The sequence below is a fragment of the Lacerta agilis genome, chromosome 4, assembly GCF_009819535.1.
Source record: "Lacerta agilis isolate rLacAgi1 chromosome 4, rLacAgi1.pri, whole genome shotgun sequence".
NCBI lineage: Eukaryota > Metazoa > Chordata > Lepidosauria > Squamata > Lacertidae > Lacerta > Lacerta agilis.
Genome location: NC_046315.1, coordinates 87900906 through 87916277, shown reverse-complemented (window position 1 = coordinate 87916277; position 15372 = coordinate 87900906). Strand labels below are relative to the sequence as shown.

At 46.2% G+C, this 15372-nt stretch overlaps 1 long non-coding RNA gene across 1 annotated transcript; it reads right to left on the bottom strand.

Moving 5' to 3' along the window:
* Positions 1–7823: 7823 nt before the first annotated feature.
* Positions 7824–11595, bottom strand: LOC117046095. Its single transcript, XR_004426513.1, has 3 exons — positions 11559–11595; positions 9227–9291; positions 7824–8176 (listed from the first exon to the last, which is right to left on the bottom strand). It is a non-coding gene; the product is annotated as an uncharacterized LOC117046095 (long non-coding RNA).
* Positions 11596–15372: the final 3777 nt, after the last annotated feature.

The following is a 15372-nucleotide window of genomic DNA, read 5'->3' as shown; positions in this document are numbered from 1 at the left end:
TGAGACTGAGGAGTAGGAAACTGAATGCCAATGCCTAAGGAGGCAGTCATGTGGGAGCTGGCTGAGGAAAAACTGGTGATAGTGGGGGAGCACCTTATTTGCCCTCATGGACCACCTCCACTGTTTGCTTATGTATGTTAATTAAACCAATTTCAGCAACTTTATCAAAACTAGACTGACAATATTGCATGTCTTTTTTTTTTAATGCAGTCTACTATTTACATATTAAAGCCTTTAATAAAATTGCTTTAAATCAGAAGCCTAAGGTTGGTGATTATTCTGCTTAGTCACTGAACTGAGGTAGAACGTACTGATTTGGCTTGCAGGGCCGGACAACGCTTGCTATTGGTACTTCCCTATCCTCAGATAAATATCTGAAGATCTTAAATACCTTCTGGCTTTGGAGCAATTTAGCAAAACCTGGGGGGTGGGGTGGGCAATGGCAGTATCTGGCCAACCAACTTCCCTTGCAAGGAAGATGACTTAAGCGTGTATTTTTTGTTACAGCTCTTGCACAGGATTTTTCAGCTGCACTTTCTCTCCACACCCCAACAAGGTAACTTTTGATTTTGTGGTTAAGAACTACGGGTTCGAATCTAAACTAAAAGTGATCTTCCTTGTTTTTATGTATATTCTCACAATTAGGCTTTATGTAATTAGACCATTTAGAAATGTGGCACTATCCAAAAAATTCACTAGCTCCATACATTCAATGGGATATTGGCACAGAATTATTATTTAAGAGGAAGAATTGAATTTGGAATGCTTTGTTGTAAACTCTTGTATGCTTGTACAGTATAGCAAGTCTTAGGAGCGCAGATTCCCTGAGAGTGTTAACAGACTGATCTGCAAAATCTATGTGCCCCATTTCAGAGAATAGTATTTGCAGAATGCCCTTCAGCTCCAGGCAGTTATACTATGGAGTGCTGCAAGGCACAATTTTATCCCCAATTTTTTTTTACATGCTGCTGCTAGCAGCATTCATTAGATTTAGGGCAGGGTGTCAACAGCATTCTCAGCCCTATTTCCCCACAACATCTGAATCTGGAGAAACCCTTGAATGTAATGGCAAGATGGATAAGGGAAAATAAGCTGAACTAAAGTCCTTGGAAGACAGGTGTTGTAGGTTTCCATGTTGGGCATTTCGGCAAATTGCCGGTCATGGAGATTAAAATTCCCCTGAAGGAGCAGGCTTAGACTGGTGGGGCACTCCTGTATCATTTTGCGACTGGAAGAGTAGATCGCCTTGCTGGTTATGAGTGCCTTTTACCAGCTTTGGCTGGTACAACAGCTGTAGCCATTTCTGGACTGGGAGAACTTGATCGTAGTAGTCCAGGCAATGGTAATTGCAAGATTGGATTACTGAGGTGCACTCTACTAGTTAGTGTAGAATGCTGCAGCATGATTGCTGACAGGAGTAAGACCATCAGCATCTTAACACCCCTGCTCAGAGATGTGCACTGGCTGCCAGTTTGTCACTGGGCCCAATTCAAAGTATTAATAAAGCCCTTAACAGCTTGAGACCAGTTTACCTAGCAAAACTCTCTGGGGTTCAGTGTGGAAGATACAAGCTTTATTAAAGACTGCAACTGAAATGTGATTCTACTGTTTCAGTAGATGGTACTAATAGGGCCCAAATGATCCACTCAAACACTTGAATCTGCAAAACTGTTTTTCAAGTGCCACATTTCTGTACTGCTTTTGTAAGGAATTGAGCTTGACAGCACCTAGTCTGAAATTCCTTGCCTATTAACATGCAAGTTTTTGCTACCTGCTTTAAAAAAAATCTTAAGGCCACCTAGATTTTTTGGCTTTTATTGAATTATTTTCCTATTCACTTCATTGATTAGTAGTAGCAGCGTACATTTACCACACTTGACTGCTCACCAGAAGGCACCTGCCTCCTGTTAGGCCATGGCATACATAATTGGCTGGATTATAACTTGCTATAAGGCAAAGTCAGTTAACTCTGTATTTCTCCAAGAGGGATCAAATTTTGCCACCTCCTCAGTGCATCAAAATCTTCTCTGGGCAGGATCCGGCATCCTCCAGAACAATGCAGGAGTAAGGTTTTAGAGGCAAATCAGCAGTAATTGACATTTATGCCACTAGCATTTTTGCATTGCTAAGTGTGGGTACAACCAATTATATATTACCTACCATTGTTGTTTTGATGTATTACACAAGTAGTTTATTTCTAACATGTTTGATTAGTTTATTTACTTTTAACCTATAGCTTCCTTACTAAGAGATGTCTGCTTTCAGAGTTTTGCTACAATCTTAAGATCGTAATGAGCCTGAGCTGTTTAATGTACATTAAGCCTGAACTATATTCAGCTACACTGGCACATCTTTCTTAAATAAGTCTTTCATATTTAACTTAAGATTTGCAAAGCTGTAGCTTGAACAGAAGGAACCAAAGCAATTGCCGTGATTTCAACTAGTTTAAGTTTACCTAGGGATTTGCCATTTATACCCAATGGTTAGAGCCCCAAGTAAAGCTCACATTCCATCCCAAATAGCCTCTCCTAAGTGCTTGCTGAATGGGGTGGCTGTTGCAGAATTCCCTAAAATTGTGCATAGCATTCCTGCTTTCTCTATCCAGCAGGTTCCCACTGACCATCATAAAATGGCTTTTCCCCTAAACCAGGGGTCTGCAACCTTTAAGACCAAAAGAGCCACTTGGACCCGTTTCCGAAGGGGGGAAAAAACCTGGGAGCCGCAAAACCATTGCGACATTTAAAACAAATATAACACTGCATTTTATTTTTAAAAATCCGATTTAAATAAAAAAAAAATCCGATTTAAATAAAAAAAATCCGATTTAAATAAAAAAATAATCCGTTTATTTTTTTAAAAAAATCATTCATTTTTATCCACCCTGGGGACCACTACCAGGTCACAGCCTGGTCCAAGGTGGGTTGCAACAGCATACAAATATTTGATTTGTTGTTTTTTTTAAAAAAAAAAAAATGAGTCCTCAACTGCACACTTGTGTTAAATGTTTGTCCCATGTCTAATTGAAGACTGCTGGCTTTTACAATAATCTTAGTGTCTTTTACTCTTAATATTTCAGACCAGAGGCTATGTTCACCTCTTCCAACCTCCTCTCTTGCTAAATAAAGCACAGAATTGCACCAGAGAAGCCTGTGATGTTTGTGCTGACTTGCATACAGGTGGCTGTAGTAGTTCATAGTGTTCAAAGCTTTTTAGGGGAGTTCCCTGCCCCCTTAATGACAATGGTGATAGATTTTGCACATGAACACAGATCCAAGTTAGGACTCCTCTCTTCCACGCCAACAGGTGCTTTGTCAAGGCTCCCCTAACACACACTCAGGACAGAGGAAAAACTGCAAAACGTCCCAGCCTTGCTCCGGGGCGGAGAGAGACGCGCGCCCGCGAGAGCGCAGTCTGATGCGAGCGGAACCAGGAGTGAAGGAGGCAGCGGCAGGGAAACAGGCAACGCTTCCTCGACCATTTTTAAAAAGAGGGCTTCCCCCCTCGCCCTCGCCTGCCACCCGCCGCCCCTGGCCCAGCCCACAGCTGCCTACCTCGTCGTCGCCTCAACGCAGCAGCCAGCAGCCTTCTGAGAGGAACCGCAGCCAGCCCGCCCCCGCGGTCCCACGACCCAGCCGAGGAGTCCTGGCCTCCAGTGCCCATGCGGGCACGCGTCTGAAGGCCCCCTTCCTGCCCCCATCCTGTCCCACCTCCCAGGTGCCTCTGGATGCCGCGGGGTCCCACATAGCTGCCAACCCCAGAGCTCCCCTGTCCGCCCTGAGGCCGCCTCCCACGCTAGGAAGACTCCCGGAACTGGGCAGGGTTGGTCCCGCCAGGCAGGCTTGGGGGGGGCGGCCTCTCCCATGGACGCCTGCTTCGGAGGCGGAGGCGGGGTCTTCAAAGTTCCGCCTCCTGCTCGCCCAGCTCCATCTCTTCCCGAAGGAGCGCGCGCGCCTCAGGCGCGCTCCCCGCCAGAGCCCTCAGCTGAGCTGCGCCACCTCTACTGCGTCCCCACCGCCTCCAAGCCCCGCTGCCCCGCTGTTCAAGGCCAGGTGATCCTGGATACGCCCCTGAGCAGCGCCCTCAGCCTCCGGAGGGCGGGCCGCCGGCCAGCTGGAGGGCGATCGCTTCCGCTGGCCAGCTGGAGAAGTGGGCGGGCGTATCTGCCCCGGAGTCCCAGAGCCGCGGCAGCCGTGTAAAAGAGCCGCATGCGGCTCCGGAGCCGCAGGTTGCTGACCCCCGCCCTAAACCCTATACAGTGGTACCTCAGGTTACATACTTAATTGGTTCCGGGGTGCCATTCGTAACCCGAAAAGTACGTAACCCGAATGGCGATATCATGCTTTGTGCATGTGCAGAACGCTTCTGCGCATGCTCAGACCACGCGTGGGGCAAAAAACACTTCCAGGTTACAGAGTACGTAACCCGAAAAAACATAACCCAAAGCAGACGTAACCAGAGGTACGACTGTACCTGTATCTCACTTAACTGGTGTACTATAAAATTATAGTGTTTGGGTGTTTGGTCTAAAGCACAGCACAATCTTATGATGCTGGCTACTGATGTGGTGTTAAAATACTTATAGCTGGGTATAAATTTAACCATTTTATTACAAGTTTTTTCTTCAGTAAAAACCTTTATTGACTTCAGTGTACTGCATAAATTGTAGCAATAATAATTTGATTGCAACAGAACCATTTGGAGATTTGTCTTTTCTTTAGTAACACGTTGTCCAGCAGCAAAATGGCATGGCAGGGAGACTGTCAAAATACAAGTGGCATAGCAGATGCTGACTTTGAGCATAGCTTGAGCACAAGCTTTACATGCATGGTTCTAGATTTAATTCCGGGTATCTCCCGTTTAAGAAGCATCTTAGCAGAGCTGGAGAATACTTCTCTGCCTGAGACTAGAGCGCTGCTACAATGGAGTAAAAAGTACTGTTAGGTGAACCAATGGTCTTAATATAACACAACTGTGTAGTTTAAAAATACTACCTACAAATCCCCTAAACTGAACCCATTACTATCATAACATTATGCTTTTTTTTTAACACAACACAAATAAGGATGAAATTCAACTCGAAGACATATATATGTTTCTATTGAATAAGCATTATTTTGTTAGTAAATATAGCCCTTAACTCTGAATTTTTATTGGGACATTTAGTGTTCAATAAAGTGAACTTGCATAGTTCCTTTCCCTGACTGAAAGTAGCTAGGGGGGGTATTTATCTGCAACTAGAGTGCCTGGTTGGTTACTTGTAGCAACCAGTTAGAATGCCCACTTGTTCTAAAGACAAGTTTTTCCCCCCTTTTGATTAAGAATCAACATTTTATTAACTAGCAACTTCCCTTTGACTTTTTTGAGGGGACATGCTAGCAGTTAAAAGTACAGTGGTACCTAGGTTTAAGAACAGCTTAGTTTATGAACAACTTGGATTAAGAACACTGCAAACCCAGAAGTAGGTGTTTTGGTTTGTGAACTTTGCCTTGGAAGAACATGTTCCACTTCCTGTTGAGTGTGTTCCATTTGTAAATTGAGTAGGCCACTGCTATGGAAATGCATGCCTTGGTTTAAGAACGCTTTGGTTTAAGAACGGACTTCTGGAATTGATTAAGTTCATAAACCAAGGTACCACTGTACTGTATACTGTTTCACTGGCCATAGCATTGCCAAGATAAGACATGCGGACAGTAAGGGACAAAGCAGTGTCATACTGTTGCAATGCCACTTTCTCAACTCGTTTTTGCCAGAACCGTAAGCAAATTCCACTGAGTACAATGAGTTACCAGAGTACAGTGCTGCCTTAAGATAGAAATCTAGGATTACTCATACATAAACCCAATAGGTAAAAACATAAAATGTTTACTTTTTAATCTTCTGTAACTTAACCATGCAATCACAACAGATTTTCTATTAAAGGAAAGTTTATTTCCCTCAATTTAAATACCATACAGTGTAACTATTAGAATGCTATAACGCTAACAAATGCAGTTGTTTCAATTAAATTCAACAGATACTTTGCTGAAGTATGTTATGTACAGCAAGAGGTGATAGTATTTCATATTTTCATACTGAGGAATTAACTTTATGTATTCTGTATTAGAGAATACCCTTAATCCAGTGTCAGGTTAACTACCAACAAGAAACACTGCATCTGCTTCACTTGCCCCCAGATTGAACAGCAAAGAAAAGCACCTTTCCAAGTACTTGAAATTTTTCGTCCTTAGGTTTAGCAACTACCTTAAATAATTAGTGAAGTACACTTTCAAAGTATGCTGCCATTTAATGATCCAAAACCTAGTAAGGATACTCAACTGATTTATGATTTCATAGAGCCATTTATTCACATCACTACACTTATCCAACATCCCATTTAACACTCTGTACAACCTTTGCCACACATCCTGCGATTTTGCCTTTAATACTTATCTTGCAGCAAAGCTCCAAACCACAAATGACCTTAAGTCAAGTTGCAGTTAAGGGTGCATAATATAAATTTGAATATTAGCAGATCTGCATTGGCTCCCAGTACATTTCCGTGCACAATTCAAAGTATTGGTGCTGACATTTAAAGCCCTAAACAGCCTCAGTCCTGTATAACTGAAGGAGCATCTCCACCCCCATCATTCAGCCCAGACACTGAGATCCAGCACTGAGGGCCTTCTGGCGGTTCGCTCATTGCGAGAAGTGAGGTTACTGGGAACCAGACTGAGGGCCTTCTCGGTAGTGGCACCCACCCTGTGGAACGCCCTCCCATCAGATGTCAAGGAAATGAGCAGCTATGCTATTTTTAAGACATCTGAAGACAGCCCTGTTTAGGAAAGTATTTAATATTTAATACTGTATTGTTTTTAACACTAGATTGGGAGCCGCCCAGAGTGGCTGGGGAAACTCAGCCAGATGGGCAGGGTATAAATAATAAATTATTATAGTTGGACTGTTTTAGTAATGCTCCCAAACCTATCCAAGAACTTGCAGTCAATACATGCACACATTGCACATGGCTTGAAAATTGTGAGCAGCAATCCAATCCTAAATAATTACCGAAGAATCGTGTGTTGTATTACAAGATCAGAAAGGCAATCTTGACCCAAGATTTGGTGGGATAATTTTAGGATGAAGTGGATTTCAAGATGAGCTGGAATGCTTCTGGCTCAACTAGCATCAAGTCTCCAACCCTGGATTAGGGGAAGATACATGGGTGTAACTTGCTTGATCTGGCACAGCAGAGGTTAGTGTAAGCCCCCAAAAGGGGACATTCCAAGGGAGAAATGCTGGATCCTAGGTTTGTTCAACTCTGTTAACGTGACACTGCAACTCAGCATTAAACACTATGCTAAAAGCTAGTTTTCCTTCTGCAAGGTTTAGGTGGAGCTGCAGCAAACAACCCCACTGCTGAGCAGGATTTTGATCTGGTGCAAGTTTAAGTAGCTTTACACAAGCTCGCTTTATGCCAGTTTCTTGAGTTTGCACTCACAGTAGCCTAATACACACCTAAGCATACTTTATTTCTGTGTTCTTTATTCCAAAGGAAAATGTACTCTTAGTAATCAAGGAACGCCTTAATTAAGAGTAATTAAGTTCATTTTAGCATTTAAAACTACTTTGGACATGGCTCCATCTTTTAGTGGTTATAAAATTAAGCTTGCATACATGGTAAAAAAATTGTTTGAGGTACTCTCCAGTCTAAATTGTCACTTCAGCAATTTAAATTTTGGCTGATGGTAACTATGGTTTTGAGTTAAATTTACAAAGTTCCACAAAAGTAAAGACCTCTGTCAGTTTAGGACAATACAGTATCAGATACAACAAAAGATGACCAGTATTTGCAAGTTATTAATTTTTCATGAAGCTTGTAACCAAAAGTTAAAGCACTTTTTCTGCATATATTACGTAATGCATAAATTATGGAATTTAATTATATCCATGCAAATATCACACAGCATGTAATTATTGGCTAAATCTTATGAACCCATGTGCTGAGGCAGTGGCTTCTAACAGCCATATCAAAGAACGAGAGGATATTTCATACCCCTATCCTGACATTCTTTCCTCATTCTTGAAATAGGAAGGCTGCCAAGCATGTGCCACTGCTCCCATGTAATGTGTTTTGGTGGGTGCTTTGAAAAACTGGACTGGAAAACGTCCGATTGTTTCAGCTGCTGTGGCACAGTATCTATGGTAGATAATACATCAATTAAATTTCAGTAACAAATAAAAAAAACACCTGTTTTGATTTTCAAGTACAAAGTTGGTGATTTATTTAATACTATCATTTACAGGTTATGCAAGTTGCTTTGTGGCAAAACTTTACTGATTTTACAAGAAGTATTTTGAAAACAGTAATTGGTATACCACAAACATGGAACAGTACAACCATGTTACTCCACTCACACAGCAAGCAATGGGAAACTATTCCATTGCTAACTGTTCTGTGTCGCTCCAGGACCATCAGCTGAGAAGGAAAGTTGTTCCAGGCTCTAGCCCCACCAACCTCAACAGGCCGGGACAAGTGCAATACCACTGACACACACAGCATTGCAACTTATCCCAACCTGTGTAGAAAGGGGTACAACCTATCGCTTATTCATTGATTTTTCACTGCCACAGTCAGTTTTGCATGGATTTGCACAGCAGAGTATCACACAGCTGGATGCAAACCTGCAAAACTAACCAGAGTACAGTGTTCAACAGAAACATAGAAAAGCAGAACACAGGAAAAATCTGGGTGAAACTGAGGTTCTACAGCTAGTAGAACTTCAAGTGCTCCTAATGCAGTAGATTATGAATCACTACCTGCACTATAAGCACTTTAGCGCTACAGAAGCTGTTTTGACCGCTCTTCTGGAGACCTATGTTAACTTAAAAGTGAAATCATTAAAATGTTGATATGTAGACAATAACAGGCCACAATCAGTTTTGCATAGATTTGCACAACTACATTCTTCTTGTAGTGCAACTATGCAAAACTAACAGAGGACTGCAAAACATTACTAGATTTTTTATTCAGTGTGAATGACTAGGTGAAAATACAACTTCTTATGCCAGAAGGAGCACTTAGGGCAGTAGATGCTAATCTACTTCACTATCTGCACTAGATGCACCTTAGAACAAAAAGCAGTCACCATGTGGCAGCCATTACAGAGTAACTTTCCAAAACCTTTGCTGCAGTTGCCAGCATAATGCTACAAGTGCCTTCACTGCAGTAGGTTCTCTATATCACTACCTGCACTGTAAGCACTTTGACATTACTCTGGCATGAAGAGGATGTTCTCATTTCGAAAGCTTCACCTGGCAAAAAAAGAAAAGTGTTCCATTAATATCCAGCAGGTTTTTCAATGAAAACAATGGTAACAAATCTGCACAAAATGAGGCCTACTTTTGTTGATTTTTCATCTACCACTCTCTAAACTTGGTAATTCAGTTACCAAGATTAAAACTATGGCCAGCATTACGTGTAAGTAGAGTGGAAGGCAATTTTATCATACTGGGATGCTGTTTATTTGTTTTATAAAACAGGAGATTAAATAATCATGCATGAGCATGTTCTTACCAATGTGTATTGAGACATTATTAAAGAGCAAATGTTAGTGAAATGTAGTGCTTAAAAACTTCAAAATCCCATAGCTTAAAAAGTCACTTTCGACTTCCTTCTCAAAGTGGTATGAAATTACAGTATTTACACCTTACCATTTGAATTAAGCTGAAGCTTTTTTTAAAGCACTTGGGAGTCTGTAGGCTAGTTTTCTGCTCTGATCTTTTTATAAAGTATCTCTGAGGATCAGCCCATCTCTGTCTTTCGATAGCACAATGAAGCCAATTCCCTCTTTCTTGGACATGTGCATGTTCCATTTCTCCAAGTACCCAGAAAGATGCAGTGAGTCGAAAGTTACCCCCTTAGACAAAGGGAAACTTTAACTCTTGAGGGTGGGAAATAAAACAGAATGAAAATCTACGCCCCAAACTCATCCATGGGCCCGCTACCGCGGGGAGAGAGAGCAAACAAAGCAACCCTGAGCACCCAGAGAAAACAAAACCAAGCCTCACTTTCTCCGCCGCGTGTTTCCCCTCCCCCGCCCCACCGAGCCACAATGCGCACACGAGAAAGCCCGGGTCCTTTCTCGGAGAACTACCTGTTGGTAAAAAGGCGCGGGAGCCGCCGAAGGAGCGCGGCGGCGGCGGCGGCAGCAGCAGCAGCAGCGCGAGGTCCGCGAGGGTAAAGGTGGCGGGAAGCAGACGGGGAGCACAATGGCGCCCCCGAGCCGGGCCCGCGGCTTCTCCGGAGCTTGCACGTGCTGAGCCCGCGAGCTGCCTGGGCCCAGCAAGGGCGCCAGGGGGCGCTGTGGCGGCGGGTCAGGGCTCGGCTACTGGAGCGGCGTATTTTCCCTTTTCTCGCGCGCGCCCCCTCCCCCCCGCCCTCTCCGCGAGCCGGCCAGGCCCGCCGTCCTTTTACTTCCTTTATGCCCCAGGCCTGGGCCGCCCTCGCGCTGCTCTCCTCCGCCCCGTTCCCGAAGGGAGAACCAGCACGCCCCCTTGCCCCGCTTCTTTCCCCCTCCCGCCTCTTGGTCTCTCTCCCTTTTCCCCTCGCGGGTGGCGGCGGCGGCGACAACGGCGGCTCCCACATGGCCGCGGCCTAACTGGGAACAATCGGCCTCAGCACGCGCAGCCGCCGCCATGTCCCGGCCCCGCCCCCCTCGGCAACATGGCGCCGTCGCCGCCGCCGCGGCCCCGCAACAACCGCCACCACCGCAGGGAGACTTCGCGGCGGGGGAGGGAAGCCGTCCGCTCCCCCCCCCCCACACCCCCGCCTCAACCCTCACCTCAACCACGCGCTCCTCCTCCCCCCCCCTTTTCGGCGGGAACTGAAGGCAGGGGAGAGAAACAGCGCGAGGGAAAGCGGGCGAGGAGGGGGATTAAGCCGCCTCGCACGCAGCCCCGGCCAGGGCCCCGCTGAGGCAACGGCGCCGCCCCCGCCCCTCCCACAGAACAAAAGCCCACGCGGGGAAGCGCCCCCACCCTAACCCCCAAACTTTTGAACCGCGCTTGAGGCGGTTAACGGCCGCGTGGTGAGCTCGGCCGCTCCCCCTCCTCTCTCCCCCATGTGCCCGCTTTTGTTCCGAGGAGTTGCTCGGCCCGAGCCGGCCGGGCCGCCTCCTCCTCCTCCTCCCCACACCCGCCACTACCTCCATACGCACCTTCCTCGCTCGAGGTCCTTCCTCGCCCGCAGGACGCCCTGAGCGAGCGGCGAGTAAGAGAAGCGGCGGCGGCGGCGGCGGCGGCGGCGGCGGCGGCGGCGGCGGCAGTTGCGAGCGGCCGCCGCGCGGCCTTTTCAAATCTCCCTCATTCCGGCCCCGCCCGCCCCCGTGCGCGCGAGCGAGAAGCCGTCGCGCGGGAGGCGCCGCCGTTACGCACGCAGAGAGAGGGGGGCGCGCGCGCGCCTCCTTGCCATGCGCTGCTGCTGTTGCTGCTTCTCCTATCTCCGTAGCCGCCTCCCCGCCCGTCCCCCCGCACGCTCGTTCGCTCTTTCCCTCACGGCTGCTTCTCCGGGCCGAACCCACCTCTTTCCAGTCACCGCCAAGGAGGCAGAAGAGAGCGCGCTTTCTATCTCCCTCACGAAGCCGAAGAAGCGGCCGCCGCAGTAGCCGCCGCGCGGGCTGTGGCGCGTGAGGGGGCTCTCGCGTAAAAGGTGGTGGGTGGAGCGGGGGGGGGAGGGAACACCTCGCGACCAACCGACCAACCAACCGCCGCTCCCGTCTCCCCGCCCCACCCCCCTCCCCTCACAGAAGTGGCGGGAAGGAGGAGGAGGGCGGCGGCATCAGGCGAGCTGGGAAGGGGGGGGGAAGAGAGAGAGAGAGAGGGAGGAGAGAACCATGTGGATAAAAGCGGAGGCGGGGTGGAGAAATGAAGGGCGGCGGCTCCCGCCTCAACGTAAATATCCACAAGCCTCCGCTCCGCCCTCATTAGCATAGAAAACAAAGTGCTTCCGAGCGCCGCGGCGGCCAATCGGGAGAGGCCGCCCCGCCCACGCCCGGCGAGGCCACTCCCCTCCCCTCCCTCCTGTTACTACTTGCTACTATTATCGCCGCTGCGCCCGCCCTTCCCACGCTAAGGCGGGAGAGGCGATTCAGTGGCAGAAGAAGGCTATTGACTGCGCTCAAATAGCAGCAGCATCTTTTTTTTTTTTGCTCCAGTGCAACATTCCCCAAGAAACGTGCCGGTTCCATGAATGAACGCATATGCAAAAAAAAAAAGGGGGAAAGAATAAAGCCTAGGCACATTCCGATCAAGAGTTGGAATCTGGAAATCGTAAACCCCTCCAGTTTTGTTTCCGCCCTAAGTTTCGGGGGTTTTATTTTAATAATAAAGATGCTCGTGCTCCCAACTGCCGGCGATGCTCGAGCTTGGAAGCGTGGGAAACGCTTGCGAGGGGAAGGGCGAACTCCTGGCTTTGCTTGCAGCATCTTTGCAAGAACTAAGTGACTTGAGTGAGCTGCTGCATCCCTTGCCCCGAAGCAGGCCCTCCTGGGTTAACTTCGCAATGGCTTGAGAAAAGCTTGCCGGTGGCCCGCAAAACTTACGAAGGCTGCCGTGCAGTTGCTTGAGTAAAAAGGTCCTTCGGCGCACAATGGCCTCGTAAGCACGACCCTAACTATAAGGTGCCAAACGCTACCTTAACTCCCCGGGAAGTGCATGAGGTTAGAAAGAGGGGTAGAGGTGGCTAGATCCATTTATCCCAATGGCGCTGGGAACCAGCCTGCATGGCATGGCTTCCTTTTTGAGTGTGCTTTGTGTCCGAAGTTTCTTTTAAAACACACCCCCATCGAAGTCGCCTCGTTTCACCAAAGGCCCATCTTGCAAAAGCGTGGGTGGCTACAGCACGTAACAATGCAGCGCCAGGAGGAGAAACGAGGTTACTCCGGAGTAAGCTCCCTCCTGGGGTGGGGTGGGGGAAGAAGAGGCGGGTGGTGGTTCTTTATTTGGTGCATGGGGGGCGAGCGGGCGGAGGGGCTTGCTAAGCTCCTGCAAGAGGAAGGCAGGGAAGCGGGGGGAGGGGATGCTGAGCGGTGGTGGCTCTTTAGCATTGAGCTCCCACCCCCTTCCTGTTGTGTTTGCTCACTCCCGTTAGTGGCCCATTCACTCTTTCACGGTTGTTTTTGTTAGATTGGCCAGGGCGAGGAGGAGCCTGGTTTGGGCGGGCGGCTCGGTCCTCCCCCCACCTCGCTACGAACTCACACCCTCTCTCCTCGGCTGCTTACACGCACGGTTAGCGTTTCATTGTAAGGCTTTGCTTACCTCCCCTGACTGCAGCAATTCGGTGCCTTCATTAGATCGCGCAGAAAGTGACTCTGCGCGAGCGTTACAAAGAGGAGCCGGAGCGCACAAACAGATGCGAGCGCGGGGGGCTCGGTCGCTCTCCCCCATCCCCCACCCCTCTCCAAAACAAAGTGATTTGTTTTCCCGATCGCATCAGCTTCCCATTCTCACTTTAAAACACACACCCCGAAACGTTTCATAGTTTGCAGCTTGCAGGAAACTCGAGTCAACTGTGAACCTTACATTAACACACTTAATCCAGGGAAATCCTCATTCTGTGGACGCGCATTTCCAATTTAACTTCCAATGTCATGCGGGAGAGCTGGAAAGAATTACGCCAGTCTCGTGTTTTGTGCCATTAAAGAGTTTTAAAACATCCCGCTGGCTTGAAACGGTCCATTTTGATTGTTCGTGTACAAGTTTCAAAGCCCACCGAAGTTTTACCATTTAACAACAAGTCTGATGGTTTTATTTACCGAGCATTTACATCTCTTTTAATATTGCAAACTGCTAGAAACGTGTCCAAACTAAAGCGGATTCTTAAAAGTTAACACGATGTTGTAGTTGCTTTTGACTTTTAAATGGTTACCAAAATAATCACTAGCCACGCATTTTTCATTGTACTTTTAGCACTGACTCCAAAGCAGAGAGGAAGATGGCCACCAACGTTATACACACTAAAGCAAACTGTTGATCTGGGCTCAAGTGCCAGGATTACGTTTGAGTCTGTATAGAAAACGTCTTTAAAAAAAAAAATACCAAAAGGAAATAATGGTAGCTACCAAAGGCTGACCATTTTTGTTTGAGAAAAATGGAGAAAATGTTAGCATTCCAAACATTGCTAAGGTACTTTTGCTTAACATTCTTTTTTTGTGCTGATGTCATCTCAGTCACTTAAACCTAATGAATAAATAAGATGACTTGATTTATCTTGCGCCATTTTCGATATAACAAAAAGCTTATGTGCAAAGTAAGTGTAAATGTTGCCTTGTATCTTGATGAACATACCTACTTTCTATATCCTAAATATGTTAACATGACTTCATGCAGTTCAAAGAAATTCCTGAGGAATATTGTTTCTAAAAAATAGTTTCCATAACTTTAAATGGTACTTTTAATTTGTCTGGTAGTGAAGATATGTAAAGCAGTGTGTGTTTAAGATGCAACCATGATAAACTTTCCTGGGAAGACACAAACTTACTTCCAAGTCAACATGTATCAAATTACATTGCACCATAATATTACTAGACTGGAACTTTTTTGTTCTACCTAAGTGGAAAAGAAAGTTGAGGAATACTTTTAAACTGATTTCCATGGTGTCCCAGTATAACAGTCTTTTTACATGTGATCTTTGAACCAGATTTTAGAGGAGGGCAGCATTAGAATTTAATAAATAGCATTCATTAGCAACAGAAAATCAAGTGATAGATATATAGATATAGATATAGATATAGATAATGTGTTTTTGGACCAATGATTATTTTCAAAGTGAGCAAATATTCTGGTGGTCAACCTGATTTTTTTTACTTTCATTTTAAAGTTAGAGTGACATGAGTGTGGACACTTGGATTGGTTTCATCATCAGAGATAGATAGATAGATAGATCTGATGATGAAACCAATCCAAGTATCCACAACTCATGTCACTCTTACTTAAAAATGAAAGTAAAAAAATTAGGTGGACCACCAGAATATTTGCTCACTTTCAAAATAACCATTGGTCCAAAAACACATCTACTCAAGGCAGTAAGTCCCATTGAAACCTGAAATGATGCAGCTGTTAGTTTTTGCTCCTAAGTATATATATGGACCGAAGCTAGCCATGTTTACTCATAAGTAAATCCAACTGATTTCAACAGGTCCTACTCTCAAGTAAGGCTACAATTCTATACACATTTATCTGAGAGTTATCTCAGGATACTCTCTCCTATAAGTGCCACTGAACTCGGTTGGGCTCAACCTCAGAGTAAACATAGGAATAATTGGATTGCAAAGGTTTTAACTTGTGGATGCAGAGTTATGTAAGTGGGGATTGCAAATGCACAGGTAGACCCGTGGT